At 38.9% G+C, this 18,733-nt stretch overlaps 2 protein-coding genes across 4 annotated transcripts in view; one reads left to right on the plus strand and one right to left on the minus strand.

Annotated features, from left to right (window-relative positions):
* The window catches only part of LOC106519740 (dehydrogenase/reductase SDR family member on chromosome X), a 51,823-nt gene extending 35,755 nt beyond the window's left edge, over window positions 1-16,068 (minus strand). The window contains exon 1 of the mRNA XM_014011530.1: window positions 15,232-16,068. The gene's annotated coding sequence lies outside the window, so the exon portion shown is untranslated. The remainder of the gene's footprint in view (window positions 1-15,231) is intronic.
* Window positions 16,069-16,690: 622 nt separating this feature from the next.
* The window catches only part of znf148 (zinc finger protein 148), a 13,987-nt gene continuing 11,944 nt past the window's right edge, over window positions 16,691-18,733 (plus strand). For 2 of the 3 annotated variants that reach the window (XM_014011526.1, XM_014011525.1), the window contains exon 1: window positions 16,691-16,835. The gene's annotated coding sequence lies outside the window, so the exon portion shown is untranslated. Of the gene's footprint in view, window positions 16,836-17,796; window positions 17,865-18,733 lie in introns of those variants that run through there. The other variant, XM_014011527.1, reaches the window with a different exon arrangement.

Below are 18,733 nucleotides of genomic sequence, written 5' to 3' on the forward strand. Positions count from 1 at the left end.
TATATATATATATATATTCATCGTGGCCATAGAGCTAGAAGTTGATTGAGGAGGCATTGCTTCTGTATGATGTGCCATGTGATCCTACTCTGTAGATCCTGCTCCCCCACCAGCTCACTGACTACCTCATTAACTGTTGTCAGATAGGTCACATACTTCAGAAGCAACAGCCATTTGACACTCCATGATCCATAATTTCCCAAGACAGGCTTTAAGCGCCAATGTCTGGAGCGATGCAGCTCATGGCTGCAGCGTTGTGTTGAAAGACACCCTATTAACWTTTTTTTTTAGTTTATTTGAATCTGTCACACAAGTCTGCTCTTGCTGGAGCCAGTGATAGTAAAGTTAAATAAGATTTCAATAGAACAGAGTTCCTTTTAACAAATATGCACAATGGATCACTATTTGACCATTGTTCATTTGATCTGCTTCTCACAAGGGTATTTCTGTCAGGATTAAGCTACTCGATAATATTTTCAGTCATAACATGGCAGAAAAAGTCACATTCACCTAAATATTTTCTCGCTTGAATGCATACATTTTTAAAATAAAAATATTAAAATTCAAAGTTATATTCAGAAATCAAATTGGTTTTTTTAGCTGTAAAATTTGTTGTCCTTTGTACTGGATCYTTGCTATTTTCAGGATATGATTTAAGATAATGTATGCTTAGTAGTTTAGGACAGCAAAAAACAGCAAATGTTTATTTTATTATTATTATTTTTACACCTTTAAGATAAAAAAAAAAGGGAAAACGATTACTAAAACCCCCTCTGGCATGTATTTCAGCTTGTAACTGCTTTTTGGTTCACTTAAATAGAAAATAGGAAATATTACAAATTTTCTCCGTAAAACCTTCCTTATTATTTTAGATATTTTTGAGGTTCTTGTTTTTCTCTTTCGCAAAAGGTCCACTAAATGGCATAGCTGATGTRAAGGTCCGTAAGACTTACTGGAGACCATTAAAAATGACTCATCACTATAAATTAGATGCTGATGATTGTGATGCAGACTGAGCCCCATTACCCTGTTGTAAAAATCCATCATTTTTCATCATTTTGTTTTTCATTTTGAATAGTCTAACATTTGCATTTGAATTCATCCTCTCCTAAATATGGCTCATGCAAATGGCTGCAACTCAGGCTSAAATTATAATCAACCAGCTCTCACGCTTAAAAGGTGAAGAGCTGCTCCCTGCATAAAATTCACACATAGTGCAGAAAACCTGTTACCTACTTTAAAAATTTGTCTGTATGATATGTTTTCTAAATGCACAGACCTTGTTAAGATGTATTTATATACAGCGGGTAAAATAAGTATTGAACACGTCACCATTTTTCTCAGTAAATATATTACTAGAGGTGCTAATGACATGAAATTTTCACCAGATGTCGGTAACAACCCAAGTGATCCATACATGCAAAGAAATCAAACCATAAATGTCCATAGATGAAGTTATTTGTAATAATGTGGAATGGCACAGGGAAAAAGTATTCAACACATGAAGAAAGGGGGGTGTAAAAAGGCATGGAAAGCCAAGACACCAGCTGAACTCTCTCAGTAATTAGAAAYCAAGCCTGCCCCTTGTCAGTACAAGTTAATATCAGCTGGTTCAGTCCCAAATGATGGCCAGGTATCACACAAGAACCATCTGATGATGGGTAAAAGTAAAGAGCTCTCTCAAGACCTTCACAACCTTATTGTTGCAAAGCATAATGATGGCATCGGTTACAGAAGAATGTCTAAACTTCTGAAGGTTCCAGTGAGCACTGTTGGGGCCATAAATCAGAAGTGGAAAGAACATTATTTCACCATAAACCGACCACGACCAGGTGCTCCTCACAAGATTTCTGACAGAGGAGTGAAAAGAATTATCAGAAGAGTTGTCCAAGAGCCAAGGACCACTTGTGGAGAGCTTCAGAAAGACCTGGAATTAGCAGGTACGWTTGTTTCAAAGAAAACAATAAGTAATGCACTGAACCACCATGGCCTGTYTGCACGCTCACCACGCAAGACTCCACTGCTGAAGAAACAGCATGTTGAAGCTCCTTTAAAGTTTGCTGCACAACATTTAAGCAAGCCTGTGTAATACTGGGAGAATATAGTCTGGTCAGATGAGACCAACATTGAACTGTTTGGATGCCAGAATACACATCATGTTTGGAGGTCAAATGGCACTGCACATCAGCCCAAAAACACCATACCAACAGTGAAGTTTGGAGGTGGGAACATCATGGTGTGGGGCTGTTTTTCAGCATATGGTACTGGCAAACTTCAAATAATTGAAGGAAGGATGAGTGGAAAAATGTACAGAGACATTCTTGATAAAAATCTGCTTCCATCTACCAGGATGATGAAGATGAAACGTGGCTGGACATTTCAGCAAGACAATGAGCCCAAACACAAAGCCAAGGAAACTCTCAGTTGGTTTCAGAGAAAGAAACTAAAGCTGCTGGAATGGCCCAGCCAATCACCTGACCTGAATCCAACAGAAAATCTATGGAAAGAACTAAAGATCAGAGTTCATAGAAGAGGTCCACGAAACCTTCAAGATTTGAAGACTGTTTGTGGAAGAATGGGCCAAACTCACACCTGAGCAATGCATGCCACTAGTTTCTCCATACAGGAGGCGTCTTGAAGCTGTCATTGACAACAAAGGCTTTTGTATAAAGTATTAGATAAATTTCAGTGTGTTCAATACTTTTTCTCCGTGCCATTCCACATTATTACAAATAACTTCATTTCTGGACATTTATGGTTTGATTTCTTTGTATGTATGGATCACTTGGGTTGTTACCYACATCTGGTGAAAATTTCATGTCATTAGCACCTCTAGTAATATATTTACTGAGAAAAATGTTGACGTGTTTAATACTTATTTTACCCGCTGTATAATATCAGTAACCACTGTTTGTTTTAACTAACATTTCTTCATCACATTTTTTATTTGCAATGTATTAATTTAGACTGGAAGGTTTTTTAATCTGTCATTTTTCGGCCACTTTAACTTTAAACAGACACACAAATCATAAAAAGTGACTACTTTTGCAAGGCCTTTTATATAATGTAACAATTTTGCTAATGAGCCATTTTGATTTATTTCTTGTCTTATGATTGGTACTTGCCCCAGTGGCCACAACTCATAATTTATTCAAATCTTAGATCCTAGAGATAAACAATACATCATAAAATCTTATTTCTAGAGAGTCTTACATGCGTTGCATAACTAAAAGTCTGTCTGAAAAAAAAWAAATAAATAAAAAATGAAAGTGAAAATTAACCGAAGCGTCATAAGAAAATACGATCAAACAGCCTGCTGCGGTGATGGACTGTGTTTGGCTCACAAGAAGCCGGCTAAATGATCGCTGGCATTCAAAGTAGGTCAACCAAACTCTCCCCCCATTTCGATATAATTACAATCATTTCGGCTAAAGACAAGCCCAGGGCATTCGCAGTGAAGAAGCTATTTTTTTCCCCACCCTGACAGGAAAATAATCAGTTTTAAGTTGTTTTTCGCCCACAATCCAATGGTTAAGTTCAGGATAGAGCGGCGGCGCTGACAAGCATTTGGCCTCAGTTATTAAAGTCGGCTCTGGAAGGCAGTTAAATAGGCAACGACATAAAGAGACTGTGTCACCACCACCCCGGTGGAGGCTGCGAGTGTGTTTAAATGTGTTTGCTCTGCCGTTAACGCAGGCTGAGAGGGCGCATCCCTCTGTGTGTGCGTTTGTTCTTCAGCCTGAGAGGTTGGAAAGGTCAGCAAAGCGAACTGGCCTGCTATTGTTTAAAAAGGAAATCGCATCTCACGCATGACTGTGGGACGGTTATTTGGGTTGATGGGACATCGGGGGAAACGCACACGAGCACGCAGCCACACGAGCACAAACACACAAGAATAAAGACGGCGTACGACGAGACAAGCTGGGAACCATGCATGACAGGAGGGCGTGTGATGTAAATAACATGTGAAAACCATCAAAATAGCTCCGTCCAACAGTCACCTACTCTTATATGACAACCACTGGCTGCAAATCACGAGCTGTCGTGTTTGGAAATCCAGGTCGACAACAGCTCTCTGTGATGTGTTTGTGTGTGCCGACAGTTAAATCTTCATTTCGTATCTCCTGAAACTTAAGAACAGAGTGATAATGATGGGATTTTTAGTGAATAATGATTAAAAAAATGGAAAATCTGGCATGTGCCTCCTAACACTTTGTTCTTTCAATAAATGATCAGCTGCCGCCCAAAGGCGGARGGCAGGTGAAGTGTCATATAAGAAGAAAAGGAATTTGTTTAAGTGTGTCACGGCCAATTTGATCTCTGGAGCGCAACAGCTTGCGTGAATCAATGTTGTCTTTTCTGGCAGCTTGAGCTGCGTCTCACGCAGCTTTTCTTCAGAAGTCTCTTTCCGTCTGCGAGGCGGAGAATCAAGGTTAGACTCAAAGCTCAGGCTCTGACAGACAGAGCTGCAGGCTCCACAGTCTTTAGCCAATAATGATACAGTGCAGGTGTGTACATGTGGGAAAGTCAATTCCCCTGGGATGTTTCTTTTTCCCAACCTTTAAAAAAAACTAACTCTTTGTTTTTTTTTTTGGTGAACTTACACTTGACTGTGTCTATCTTATTTATAAGCATCAAGAGGGGGGAAAAAAGTCTTAAGTGGAATACGTTGCAGCGTTTCATGCAAAATTCAAAAGCACAGCATGTTATATTTTTGCCATAAAAGAAAATTTGTATCCACATACTTGCTTCCTGTCTTCTTTGCTTTTAAAAATCTTAAAGAAAGTAAATCATCACTGCATCTTCATATAAGAAAAGAGAAGAGATTATTTTTTTTATATTTGCATGCAGATTATGGAGCTACMTGAAGCAAAACATACAGTAAAACACATGAAAAACATAATTTTCTATTTAAGTAGTAAACCATGATAGATGTTAAAGTCACACATTCACAAAAATAAAATAAAATAACTTGTAAAAATAGATGGTAATATAGTAAAAGAGTAAAATAAAATAAAAAAGTAAAAACTGTCTTTTTAAATGAAGGAGCTAAATTTTTGTTTTGTTTGTTTTTTTAATTAGCCACACTAGAAATGTAATATTTAGCAAAGAGTTTTTTACAAGTACTGTGCCTGAAAGAATCAAAGACCATCCTCTYCATGCTGTTTTACATCTGTGTTATTACTGGAAATAAAAAAATGAAGACATTCTTCTAAATAAAGCTCAGCACCACCGTTTTTGGGTAACTTGTACCTTCATATTATGCCACAGTTCTTGTAGGTACCAGACAGAATCAGAGTTGTAAAGTAACAAAGTACAAATACTACGTTGCTGTACTTGTGTGGAAATTTTGGCAATATATACTTTACTTGAGTAATTATTTTTCAGCCTACTTTTTACTTCTCCTCTTTACATTTTCACACAAATATCTGTACAGTCTACTCCTTACATTTTTTAAAAAAATGCAACCCTGCTAGAAAAAAAAAAAGAAAAAAAATCTAAAATGTAAGAAATACCCCTAAAGTAAAAAAATAAATAATAATAATCAGAATCAGAATCTCAAGAGAGGCAATTCAGAGCAAGATCTCTTCTTTCCTGGAGGCTGGATGTGRTTGTGGATGTGTCGGTTGTTATTAAAAAAAAGCTGTTGACTCAGGGTGCAGATTTGGTGGTTTTTGCTGTGTCGTCTCAGCTGAACTCAGCGGCAGAGTTCTTGGATTTTCCATGAGGAGAGAAGCCAAAGGTCAGCTTGTAAACACTAAAAATGAAAAACTGAGAACTCGTTGCATGTTTTTGGGGGAAAACTACTGTAAAACATTCTGCACACACCTATCACGAAGAATCTTGACTGGATGTTAGCTTGCTCACTTGTTTTATTTGTAATTTGTACTAAATATTAAAAAAAAGGGTTAAACACTCACCATAATAAAATCCAATCTCTTTTTTGTTTTAGTAACTTACAGCTTTGAACAAACCACCTGTTAGTATTTTGTGTTGTGAATGACTCTCACATTTCAAATTTTAGCTCAATATTTGCTAAACTGGCTGAGTTCTTTATTATCAAATTGGCAGCCATATTGAATTGGACTGGCTCCAAACATTCATCAATTATAGATAAATGTCCAAAAAAATAATTTCTGAAAGTTTCATTAAAATTTGTCCAGTGGTTCATTAGATATTTTGATAAAAAAAAAACAGTCAAAAACATCATAACCACCTTTGCCTTTCAGCAGTCGGCAATAATCGAGATTCTCTTTATTCTAACTGAACTCACTTTCTGTTAAACCGTAATTGCTTTTTTTTTCCTGTTAGGTTTATTTTAGGCTTGATTAAAAAGAAGGACCTTCAGAAAATGTCAGATTTATCCAAATATTCTTCAAATTCGACCTGAAGGGAGTTTTGAAAGTGTTACAGAATAAACTGAAGTCCTTTTCAAGCTGAAATCCCAAACAGATAAAAAAAAAAAGTTTCACAGTGTGTTTTAGCATTTCTGTAAGGACACAAATCTGTGAACTCAGGTGTGTTTATCACACACAAACTAACCTGTTTCCCTAAATGTCATCAGGGTGGAGATTCTCCTCCTATTAGTGGATGTGGAACGAGGAGCAGGGAGGGATATTTGCTTTCACCTATTAAGTCGGTCGTTAAATCTCAACAACTCAAACACGCGCACTGTGAGACAAAGGTGTGCACACGGTTTTTAACATGTTTAATTGAACAGTGTGGGAGTCGTGTGTGTTTGTGTGTCTCTCTCTGTAACCTGTTGTCACTGAGACGGTACCGTCAGGAGACTTTCATCTCCCGCTCTCCTCTAGGGCTGTGTATTGGCAAGAATTTGGAAATACGATACATATCAGAGGGGTCACGATACGATATATCGCGATATATTGCGATACTATAAGCATGGCGATATATTGCGATTTTTTTTGTCCAAAAATTCTATTAAATAAAAACCTCTTACGGGGGGAAAAAAAATGAAAAACCAAAATTCATTGTCTCAAAAAATTCATAGACATGCTTTTGATACATTTAGCTGTGTTCTGCTTTGTATGTATTTTATTTTATTTGTTTCATATTTCTTATTTCATCCATGTTTTCAATTATTAGACTCAATTTGACAATAAATAGTTTGAAAATATATTTTTACAGCTTTTAGTTTTTAATAATAATTTACAAAATGGTCACCCAACACTTAACAATTGCCTCTACCTCAAGAGGCAGAGGAGCCAAATGGCTGGCTCACTGCTGCCAACTAGCGGTCAGAGGCTGAACTACAACACAAAATGAACGGCTGGCAGGAAAGTTGACTTTTTAAACCTTAATAAAAAAATCGATACAGGGCTTTAGAATATCGATACAGTATCGGGAAATGAAATATCACGATATTTCAGTGTATCGATATTTTCTTACACCCCTACTCTCCTCCCTCCTGTCTTTCACTCTAGGATTAGGTGAACACTGAGAATTCATAAAGCGGTGTGTATGTGCGTGTATGTGTGTGTGTGTGTGTGTGTGTGTCTGTTTCGGCTTTTTCAGCTTCAAGGCCTTCATCTATATCCATAGTTCACCTCTTCAGTAATGCAGCCAGATGCCCATCCCACATTTTAACAGCAGGCTCAGGCCAAAGAAAATTCACTCACATTGAAAACTGCCTTCTTTGAATATCAGCGCCCAAAATATTGGGTGAATTTTTGTAAACGCCTGAATTTTAAAATTAATTTTAACAGCTGCAAACCTCAGCTGGAACACTTCTGAAGAGATTTTGAAGGTTTTCAATGCAGCTATCCCAAAACTTCAACATTTATTTGCAACAATCTAACCTATGAAAAAAAGTCCGTGTTTTGATGTATGATTATCAAATGTGTAAGAAGAGCTAAGATACAAAAACACTGTTAAAGCTGCCGCTAGAGGCTCATTATGGTCAGTGTCTCGCTCCCTGACTGCCCATTTTAATGAGAAGCAAAGACTGAAAATACGGCTCCAAAAAAATCTGTCTCTGAGGAAAACGTAAAGTCAGATCTTTACAAATTCTTGAACCATGAAAGGCAGAAGGCTCTGATGGTCTTTATGACACTTTTTTTTTAAAAAAACTATCTCTTCCTGTTTTAAAGAAAACTTTTTTGAGCGGATTTATAACCAAATCTGTGGAGGTTTGGGTAAACTTTCTGTATTCTGTGAAGATTTGAGAGAAAACCACAAGTCTTTTAGTAGTGAGATACACAGACAAATATTCTATCAAACGGAGCTGTGTGGGTAAGAAGAGTTTTTATTATTTTTTTTTCAAAAGACTTGAATATTTTAAACAATTTAAAGATTAGCATCAGAATCAACCATGCTGTTGAATACAAAAATCTAATTTTCCGTGACCTGTTTAAATTTCAAACGTTTCTACTATGAAGTAAATCTGAGCTATAGATCCAAATAGGGCTGGGATTTCTCCAAAAATCCCATTGATCTTCAGTTTTTGTTTCATCACAGTATATTTTTCTTTCCTTTTTTAACTTTTTTTTACAGATTTTGTCTGTATTGCACGACACACAGTAGCTATTCCCTACTGAGCCACACATTTTGATGTATAACTTCATTTGCTTGCTTTTTTCAAAGCTACTCAACAATTAGGGCCTTTAGGACAAAAAAAATTGAAGAGGATAGTAATAAAGTTGCAGTGGCACCCTTAATTAAATGCATCATCTCTTGCCCCCTCATCTAATTGGGCTGTTTACCTGGCCAATGGGATGAAGGATGTGATTCATGTCTAACATMGTGTTTCCATCCCAGCCTTTGCTAATGATAATAATGTGCTCCGTTTGGGCTGGAGGGAGTCCATTACGCTGACTGTATCACATCTTTGTCCATTGGGGGCCCTCACACGCTGGGGAGAGGAAACTCGGAACAGGAAAGGGAAAGCGCAAAGATGGAGACGTGCTCCCGGGCATTTTCCGAGGAAGAAAAAAAAATGTGTGTTGTTGTTGTGTGAGTGTGTATTGAGAATTCGGACACAGCAGACATGTGTCACCTCAGCTCTCGCGCCGTCAAGCTAAACTGACATAAACAGCCCCAGGCGGCCCTATCAGAGATGGACTTTACATAACGGCTGAGTCACTCACAATCTATTTTTATGGCTTTTGAGGTGTGTGAGTGGAGTTGTTGTGTGCGTTCTAGTGCTTCTGTCATCCTGAGAGCGTATTTAAGACCCTCGGAATGAGGGCAAAATGTTTATGTGATGTTGGGTCATCCTGACTCAGCCGCACTGCTTTCAGGGATGGTTTGAACAGGGATGGGGTTTAATAAGAGTGGGCATGTTTGGGACAGTTGTGTTGAACCCAGCTGTAATTATGAAACAAAACAAAACTTAAGTGTGCAACAGGATCAGTGCTGGCTCTAGCCATTTTGATGCCCTGGGCGAGTTGAAGCCCCCCCGAACTGTTGAACCCCTAAAAACAAGTTTGACCATGTAAGGTACTATGGTAAACTTAGATTTATTTGCTTTCCCAGAAAACAAATAAATAACAACATACATGTCAACTTCTACGGATTGTCCGTAAGTTATAAGGATTTTACATCATTTCGCAGGTGTACGGACGTTTAGGGCAATGTCGCGGATTTTTTCAAGTCTTACGAAGTTTTTCAATACCTCATTTTCAAATTTATCTAACACGTCAGAGCCTCTAGGATGATTTAAAAAAACAATTAATAACATTAAAAAGCCATCTTCCAACCTGTTCTGCTGGTAGAAATGAGTTTTGAACTGTTTCCGCTCTCCTTTCCTACTGCTTCGCAGCGGGAGCTTTCATGTCCACAGCGAGGCTAACACCCCCACCCCGCCCCGATGCAAGTTGTATGGATTTTTTTTTTTTTTGCTAAATTTAGGGATTTTTGAGGCTTTTTATACAGGTAAACATCCAAAGAGGTTGACATGTACAAAACACAGACTTGTTGTTATTGAGTTTGTCAATACGAACCGCTACCTGAGAGGCACTACTAGCCCCTCCRCCYTCAGAGTGTCGGAGCWGGARGAGTCAGTGCAACGTCAATCAAATGAGGGAGAGGGTGGGGGTGATTGCTGCATTGGGGGGGGGAAATGTTTTATGGGTAGAGTAGTTTATTTTTCCTGTAATACTTCATTATTGTTTTTTAAGACAAAGCTAACAGAAAGGGGCGCTAAGCAGTGTTACAACCAGGGATTACAAATAATTACTTTTTTTCTTCTGCAGTTTGGCGCCCCCTCCAGCAGATGGCGCTCTAGGCGACCGCCTAGTTCGCCTATGCCAAGAGCCGGGTCTGAACAGGATGTCTGGTAGCCATTGGGTGAGAGTGAAACAAAGAACTGTCTGAATCTTAAAAAGAAGTCACATTAAAGCTGCTATTGCCTTTTTTAATTAATTTATAAAGATTTCTTTTGAACCTGTTAAATCTGCTCTGTTACAAAATGCAAAAAGTCATCATCCTAAAAAATAAAATCTTGATCTAACAACCACAATCACATGTTGGGGATGAGAAACTTCTCTGAAATTGTTTTACATCTCCCCKAAAACATTACAAAGCGCTGCGTTTTATCTGTTTTGTTAGTTTCATTGTGAGTACAAGTGTCTGCTGAAATGCAAAAACACTTAAATCTGTTTCGTACACAGTTTGTGCACAGTGTAAAGGCTTTAACTCCCCCTGCTTGAAGCCTCAATAATTTACTTTTTTGACTACATTTTTTATGACCTCATTCTTGTTTGAGTGTAGAGCCATTGAGGTGCATTAACATTCAAACACTCTAAAAGACTCTTTCCATTCTTCTAAAAAAATTGAATCCCATTAGTGTCTTCATTTCTTTGCTGCTATGGAAATTAAATGGATTATTGAAAGATTTTATTTTAAGCAAAACAAAGTGTCATTTGTCAAAAATCACAAAAATAATCCAAACATATTTTGGAACATCTAGATATTTATATAACCTTTGGTGTGAAACTTTCACTGTTGGACACCCATCTGTAACACAGATTCTCCACTTTTCCAGCCATGCGTTGACATTTAAATCTGTTTGAATTATAACATCTGTGTGTTACTTAGTTGGCCCCCTGACAGGTGAACTGGTATTACAACCTCAGGTCCCCGAAGGTCAAAGCTTATATGTGACCCATCGCATCGAAATGAGGATTAAGTCTAAAAGTGGGATATGGAGAAACAGGCAAATATCATGTTTTTGTTAAAACATTTGCAAAAATGCATTTTGTCAAAACATAATGAATAAACGCCTTATCAATGCATCATTTGAATGAACTGTCTGAAATAGAATCATAAAACAACATTTTGAAGCACTTTTTTGAGCAGTAGCAACAAAAAAAACTGATTTTGAGCAAAAACGCCTTCAAACTTTTGAGATTTTCCCTGTGAGCTAGCAATGTTTTAGTTTCTTTCCAGCTGGGAAATCACAATTTTCAAATAATATTTGAAGTTTCATCTTAAAAATGGCATCAAAAACTCCTCATTAAAATTACATAAAATTAGGATTCACACCATATATTATTGTACAATGATAACCAACAAGACAAATGAAGTCATGTATTTGGATTCAATTATGATATCAGAATAATCCAGGTATCAAAACGTAGCTTTTAAAGCCAAGAATCTGAAAATGTGTTTAGGTCATTTTGATCAAATTTGACTTAATCCTCATTTCGATATGATGGGTCACATATTAGAAGAAAATGTGCCTGTGTTTAGTGCCTCACATCTTTGCTTCAAATCTTGCCAAGTTCTCAAAGCTTCCAATGAGAAACAGCGCCTTAGCACGATACTACCACTGCCGTACTTTAGAGGGAGAATTTCGCACTCTGCGTTCCAACAAAAGGATATCAGACTGATAGCCAAACACAAAGGTGGTGGTAGTGTGACGGTCTGGGTCGCTGTCTTTTCAAGACCTGGAAATTTCTCCTTTATTTAGCAGGTCTCTTTGAAACAACAGTTGTCTCATTTGCAAGACAGACTTGTATTTGCTGGAATCAATGGATTCATTAGAGTCTGCTTTCTTCCAGATGACACCAGAGACTGGCGAGCCATCCATTCGTAGCCTTAAGATAAAGCTCACTTTGAAGCAGGATAATGATCTGAAGCGCTGCAGCGACATAATCAGCCACCTTAAAAACTCATCCAGTTATCACAAACACCTGAATCCAGCTGTTGCCACTGAGGGTGACCCAACCAGGGGTAATTACGTCCTGATGCATCTCAGTAATCCAGGTAAAAAATCAAAAAGAAAAAAAATTGRATAGGTCTTCTGGACGGGTTCTTCTCTAATGAAACGTTTCGTCTCTCCTCCAAGAGACTTCTTCAGTCTGAGAGTTTCAGGCAAAATTCAGGCTTTTAAGCCCTGCCTCCATGTGACTGATACTCACATCACATGGCTATCGTTGACACCTAATTAACACTTATTGTTAACAGGGGGTGGAGTGATACTGGCAATAGCCGCGCTGTAGGAGGGGGACAACTGAAAACGGAGGCCTCCACCTCTGTTTAATGATGGACGGTCTTTCTTCACAAAAATGGCTTCTTTTACTCCTCTCTCAAACCAACGTTCCTCTCTATCAAGAATGAGAACATCCTCATCTCTGAAAGAGTGACCGCTGGCCTGTAAATGAGTGAAAACTGCAGAGTTCTGGCCATTAGATGTAGCTCGTCTGTGTTGGGACATTCTTTTGAACAGTGGCTGCTTTGTTTCCCCGATGTATAACTGGTCGCAGTCCTCCTGGCACTTAACAGCATATACAACATTGCTCTGTTTGTGCCGGGGCACCGGATCTTTGGGGTGAACCAGCCTTTGCCGTAATGTGTTTTGGGGTTTGAAAGCCACRGGMACATCATGTTTTCAGTTGTCCCCCTCCTACAGTGCTCCTATTGCCAGTATCATTCCACCCCCCTGTTAACAATACATGTTAATTAGGTGTCAACAATAGCCATGTGATGTGAGTATCAGTCACATGGAGGCAGTTCTTAAAAGCCTGAATTTTGCCTGAAACTCTCAGACTGAAGAAGTCTCTTGGAGGAGAGACGAAACGTTTCATTAGAGAAGAACCCGTCCAGAAGACCTATACATTTTTTTTCTTTTTCAGGGGTAATTACGTTTTCACGTAGACCACTGTTGGCTTGGATAGCATTTTTTTTTAAAGAAATAAAATTTTATAACTGCATTTTGATTTTGTTTGATGATCTGAAATCTGATTTTATGAGAGAAACCTGTAATGGGTGAATGTACTTTTTCGCAGCACTAAATAAATCAGTTGAAAAGTTTTAAGGCCGCCACATAAAGATGACAAGAAAATAAGAAAACTGAGGAGGAACACATATTGTCACCCGTATGAAGCAATTCAAATTTGTTTAATGAGAAAAAAAAACTATTTTATAAACTTGAGTGAATTTTGTGCCTGCATACACACAAACACACATACATTCATAACTGACTCCTCCCGAGTCTTTCCTGCTCCACTTTTATCAGTAATTCTGGAGCCTGTCAGCGTTTAACCCCCCCTCCTACGCTGACACACAAACACACACTGGATTTCTTATTGACCAAACTGAACTGACACACACACAGTCAGTCAAACAGAGAGTTGTTCCCCTGTTGTTTCCATCTAAACACAACAATCCAGGGCACCAGATTTAGACGGCAACAGCTGGAGCAGTTGTAACACACCTTGCTGCTCCTGCTTTCTCATCTTGTCGGTGCGGATGGAGCCACAACGGTCATTTACAGCCTCTGTGTGTGTGTGTGTGTGTGTGTGTCAGTGTGTGGGTGACTCTGGCTGCAATTCTACAATCCATTCGTCCAGGACTCTCCTCCTCTGTGGAGGAGAGTCACATCAGGAGGCTGCAGGATTTCTTCCCCATAAGCAACGTTGACATTTTTAGCCTCTCTTCTGAGAATAGACGGTTGGCTGTTTGAACCTCCTTGCATATTTGTGATGTTTCTATATTTAAAGAAAAATAAAGCGGGTTAAGTGCAGTGCGGGGCTGCAGAAAGTCATCATCACTCAGCAAAACACCAAGTGATGCTTCACAAGGGAATGGGGCATGCTTTATTCTTTTTTTTATATTAATTTATTTATTTTGTTAGATCAAGACGTCTCCGATTTGTGTTGTACAGAGATGGATAGATACAGGAACTGAAGTATAAAATTATTTTTGTGTATTTTCTCACTCAGGCTTTAATGAAAAAATATGAAAGCAAAAAAAAAAAAACAGCCTGTCCTTGATGTGTCCTTCGCAATCTCCACTTTAGAAAGAGCAATTTAGTTTTGCAAAAGAAAATAATTTGAAGACATTATAAAGACAAATACATTCTGTACAATCAATAGGCCATGTGACAGCATGGAGTCTGTGTGTGTTTGTGTGTGTGTGTCTGCAGTGTTGAGAAGTCACTCATTAAGACTGGCAAACTGCAGTCTGTTTGCGCGGATAGGTGTATGTGTGTGAAATTAAATACCAGTCTAGCTGTCCCACTCCAAACACTCAGGACTGGGCATGGTGGGAACCAGCTCCATGTGTCAAGGGGAATGAATATGCGCTCTGCGTAAAAGCATTAGCGGCGAATTCGCGATAAGGGCGCAAAAAAATAAAAAATAAAACATGGCACAAAACAGATTAGGAATAAGACGCGCACGGAACCGGAGGAGATAATCCCGTTATCTGGTTGGACGTGAGATGCCAGCGTGAAGCATCCTCCGAGACTGACGTGAACTGAGCGTGAACTAACGCTGCAGATATATATGAAGGAAAGAGGGGGGGGTGGGGGGGGAGAAGAGAAGCAACATGAGGTAAACAATGTTGTTCTTGACCTTAAGGGACACTCACGTCGTTTACCGCAATGTCACCGCGCTCCTCTCACTCACTGGGAGCCCACACGCGACACCAGTTGGATGTTCCCACTGATGACATTGGATCACCTTTGATTCCCCCCCCCCCTCCCCCCTTCAGACATGACAGCAGGTGTCTAATATTCACAGCGTCAGTGATGGATGACTGCTGTCAGGTTCAACAAGGAGGGATTTAGATCTCTTCTCCCGCGGTTTGTGATACCTGGGAACCGGTGGAGACGCGCGCCGGTCATCACCTTTTAACCATTACGCGCCACAAGAACGCGCACGGTGGGCACATGTCCACTGAAAACCCTACAATGTACACTTTAAAGTAAAAATAATTATAATAATAATGAACAAATGAATAGGAGAGACCAAAATGAGGACTCACAGGGTGAGACGGGTCTCTGCGCGCCCCATTTGGTTGTGGTATATCCCCTTCCGGGATCCTCAAATGCCGTGGTCGCAATCCACGTCTCTGCAAATGTACCAGAGGATCACATAGAGAATCAGGAGGATGGCGAAGATGAAGAGCGCAACGAGGATGGCCTTGGTCACCGGGGAGATGAGCGACTGCATGTCAGGAGCAGAGCCGGGGCAGAGCGGCGTGCGTGCGGCTCCGCGTCCGTCCTCAGTCTGCAGCCTCCCTCCTCCTCCTCCTCCTCCTCCTCTGCTCTCCGTCGCTCCGGTGGCAACTGTTGAGGACGGAGCCCGGGGCTTTTTTTTTTTTTTTTTGACGCGCACTGCGCGCGCGCGCCGTGTACTAGTACTCCCCGGCGATCCAGGCGCGCAACGCGTGGGGGGCTTCCCTCGCTGCAGGCAGCTGCCTCCGCACAGATCCGATCTTTCCCCCCCACCCAGCCCGTCTAACACACGAGAACACACGCGTGGAGACTGAAGTATCCCTCAGGGGTGGATGCGCCGCAAAAAAAAAAAAAACCTGCACGAGATGGAGATTTTAACACTGAACGGGAAAGTTGCGCACCGCGCGCTGCCGCGCTTGACGGCAAACAGGTTGATTAGTATTCCTCACTGCGCCGACTGTGCGTGAGAGACGGCTGGCGTGACAGACTTTCATCTCATCAGGACCCTCCGCATCCCTTTTTTTTTTAGCAAAGCTGACTGAAATCGGATGATTCCAGATTAAAGAAACCGGTTTACACTTGAGCGCGTTGCTCCTATACATCCTGTTGGTATAATTACGCCCTAAAGCACGCGCTGTGAAGAAAATCTAACCCTGGGAATTAATAATAATAATAATAATAATAATAAAAACGGATGGTCTAATATGTCACTGAAAATCCCTGAGTCGTTTTGATGTTGCAGAATTCTCTTTTTAAGGAAACACCTGTTTGATCTCTAAATAATCATCATAAGAGTCAAGTCGGAGTTTTTGTAAAAGAAGAGACATTTAACCTCATAGTCAATATTTTAATCAGCATTAGGCCTAAATGAATTAAATCCAACAATAACGCATTACCAAAAAGAACAAAGTTGATATATATAAACCTAAACATCAACTGTTGATATCCATAAGAAATTATGTTCAACAGGACAACATTGAAACCAAATTATTCAAATGAGTTTTCCTATTGATTTAAGGTTTGTTTAGCTAGACTTGAACAGATTTTTATGACTAACCTAATAGCATATTGCATGTTTTTATTTGTTTATTTTATTTTATCTATTTAAACTCTGTTWTTTTAAGTGCTTCTTAAGCTTGTATTTTAATAATGATTATCCTAACCAAATATTAAGCTACAACAAAAACTACAAATGGCTGAAAATATCAACTATCGAAATATCCAAAAATAATTTCCTGAAAGGTGAAGCGGGCGCACTTCATTTATCACTTTGAGCCACTAGATGGCGACAAAAACATACATTTCACGTCCTGGTTGAACGTGATGTATTTCTTTGATTATTCCGCACACCATCGTTGCACTGTGGTCTTGCATAACAGGTATGACGGATAAACGGATTTAACCCACACAGGTAAGGATAAATAAGGCTGTTTTAGTGGTCGGCATGGCGCATTCATCTTCTTGATATGTAACCTTACTGTTTGAGATGTATTTCTAGCCAGGAAATGTCACAGTGGCCTATGAAGCAGAAGCTGCTAGCCCTGTTGATAAGTTTCGTAAAATGAGCAAACGAAAGTTGTTTTACACGTCGTGTGTCGTTTATTTGATTTATTTTATTATTTTTTACATATGTGAGAAAGTTGCTACTTCCAAGACAGGATGTCAAATATATAACACAACAGTACACTGACGAATATAAATAACCCACTAGCTTGCGGCTAAATAACTAGCTTTAACAGGCCATAGAGATGTTAAGTGTTTGAAAGTAAAATGTAACTTCCGGTATCTCCCTTCGGACTTAATGTTTTGGTTTTTACATGGCAACTTATTTGTGATAAATAGGTAAGGGGATAGAAAAGTACCTAAAGGTGTACAATGGCAACACCATTTATTTAAAGTAAACATCCATCACCTTGTTTCTGGACATAATGATTTAAAAATGTTGATGGGATCTGAATGGGAATTTGTGTCCTGTATTATGAATGCAAATTCTTCATGGCTAATTTCTTTCTGTTTACTATCCATTAGATTGTCTTTGTATTTTACATAAGGTTTAGATTTTTAAAAAATGCAGCAGAAATGGTGCGTTTATGCACTTGTATATCATGTTTTTTTCTCTCCCACAAATTGCCTAGCTGTTAAATTTAAAACATCTTCAGCCCTGTATATTGGCAGTATTTACTCTTTGTTATCCAGCATGACTCGTTGTTTCATTTCGCACTACATTTTTACAAAGGCTTTTATTTTGAAGACAGCCGGCTCCATTTCCGGCGGTGTCTTTTTGAAGAAATGTGCTGCAGCAGCTTTGACAAGCGCAGCATGCTAGCTGGCTAACTAGAGGCTAAGCTTGAACCTGAGTGACAGTGAGTGTGTTTACATCGGCTGTTAGTGGGTTTTATTTATCGTGACACATYTTTCATCCACCCTCCTATCACGCCGGGTTAGTCTGCGTTTGTTTTAGTTTTTAAAATCGCTAATTGAAATGTACACAAACGCTATGTTAGCTGAATGTTCACTACAGCTAGCTTTGCCTTGTTGACTATAGCGATCGCTAACTTTAGTTATTMAAATAATATGGTATTTTATGTAACTCCAGGAGCTACACTGGTCTTATAGTGTAGTAATAACATATAGGCGTTTAGTAAATTGGTAATGTTTATTCTTTGTATCTACTCATTGTCTTCGAAAACATAATACTAATTACAACACTACCGATCTCTCTTTATTTATTACAAATGCGTTAAATCTAACTTTTAGATTCTCTTCAAGAACATCAATGCARTTTTGGGTTCAATTTAGGCAGCGATTAGACTACCTTATTTAACTTACAAATGTATTATCCATAATAAAAACAAGTCATGACTTATACAGAATGTGACAGTTCATTGTATGCGTCTGAATACCAGTCTTTTATATACTTGGACTTTTTTCCCCTCTTTATGTCAAGTTTCACAGTTAAACTTGTGTATTTTCTCTTATAGCATTTTATTGTGTTTGATTTATACATCTTCACTAGATTTAGGCTGATTATTAACTGTAGAGGAAGTACTGGCTGTATTATTACTGCCTCTGCAAATACAATGTAGAGGCAATTGTCAGCTTAGCTGTCGTTACAAGCGAAAGGAAGGCTGTTTTGTGTCATTAACTTTTACATGTTTGTAATTTCTTGGGAATTAGGGCTGCCACAAACGATTATTTTAATAATCGATTACTCACCGATTATTTATTCGATTAGTCAACTCATCGGATCATACGTTAATTGAATATAAAACATACAGCTTATCACGTCAGAATGCAGCTGCTATTATA

Source organism: Austrofundulus limnaeus, unplaced genomic scaffold, assembly GCF_001266775.1.
Source record: "Austrofundulus limnaeus strain Quisiro unplaced genomic scaffold, Austrofundulus_limnaeus-1.0 Scaffold81, whole genome shotgun sequence".
Taxonomy (NCBI): Eukaryota; Metazoa; Chordata; class Actinopteri; order Cyprinodontiformes; family Rivulidae; genus Austrofundulus; species Austrofundulus limnaeus.